Here is a 1,244-nt window from a genome sequence, read left to right on the forward strand (position 1 = left end):
TGACGCAAATTGCTTTTGTCTGTCATTGTTTGCCTTGTTACTACGCGTAGTTGTGTTTTTTGTTAAATCAATAAACCTTTCTTACCTTTCTACCCCCGACCATACTTTCAATCCTGAACCCTCCGCAGGTGGCTGGGACACACATTGCTTTAAAATTGTAAATATATCAATAAAATGTTGTGTTCAACTGATATCTATATATATAGCAGCATTTCATTTTAATCACAGAAGAACGTGGATTTTGGATTTTTAATTGGAGAATTGGGGGTTTTATAAGGGAATTTAGGATTTTTAGACAGTGAAAACCAGGATTCCTGCATATAAGTCAAACAATGCTATCGCCCTTCAAAAACAAGGTGTGTGCTGCATGCGGGGAAAATATGGTATGTTACTTCAGTATACAACATTAATGAGACTATCACTGGATACTGTGCCCAGTTTGGTATCTAGATTTAAAAAAGAATGCTAAAAAATTGAAAAGTGTTCAGAGAAGACCTATAAAATGACTTGCGGTCTGAAAAACTTGGTCATCATAATGATGGAAGAGCTTGGTTTCTTCAGATTATCAACTAGAAGGTTAAAGGGTACTGTTAATTTAATAGAGCCTACACAATGTTTGACAGTACAGGCCAATCTAATACAGCAGAAGAATCCAAACTGAAACAAGATACAGATTCATGAGAGTCAGTATAATTAGTCCCTGCAAGGGTTTACCAAAGTACATGGTGAATTGTCCAGGACTTGGTCTTTTAGTTCAGGTCAGATATTTGTCAAAAAAAAGATATTCTGGATTTTAATCTTGTGTTATCTGGGTCAATGGTATTTAATTATGTAAAAGGGAGGAATAATTCCCTCTTCTACAAGAACTGGCCTGCATCGTGGAGATGGTCAGGCCGGATGGTCCCTTGTGGCGTTCAAAACGAAACTCCGGGAACACTGCGGTTGAGCTCGGCGGCAGCGGAGCGGAGCGGAGCCTGTTGCAGCGGATTAGTTCCGCTCCGGATCGTGGCTCGGCTGCAGTCGCCCGCGCCTCGCTGCCCGGGGGACTCCGGGAGTCAGTGACTTGGGGAACGGTAGGAGGCAGGTCGGGAAAACCAATTAATTTTGAACCGGGAGAAAACAAAAAGGCTTTTTTTTGTTGTTTTTTCCTTCGCGGCTGCCTGCATCACCGAGCAGCCCCCTCGCCCCGCGGCCAAGGCGGCCGCTCGGAGGAACTACAGCGCCCGGCGGCCCCTGCGGCGGGG

The 1,244-nt window shown here is 44.1% G+C and overlaps 1 protein-coding gene across 1 annotated transcript in view; it reads left to right on the forward strand.

Annotated features, from left to right (window-relative positions):
* Positions 1-1,023: 1,023 nt before the first annotated feature.
* Positions 1,024-1,244, forward strand: part of ENOX2 (ecto-NOX disulfide-thiol exchanger 2) — a 203,984-nt gene continuing 203,763 nt past the window's right edge. The window contains exon 1 of the mRNA XM_025210807.1: positions 1,024-1,084. The gene's annotated coding sequence lies outside the window, so the exon portion shown is untranslated. The remainder of the gene's footprint in view (positions 1,085-1,244) is intronic.

The sequence above is a fragment of the Alligator sinensis genome, unplaced genomic scaffold (genome assembly GCF_000455745.1).
Source record: "Alligator sinensis unplaced genomic scaffold, ASM45574v1 scaffold1023_1, whole genome shotgun sequence".
NCBI lineage: Eukaryota > Metazoa > Chordata > Crocodylia > Alligatoridae > Alligator > Alligator sinensis.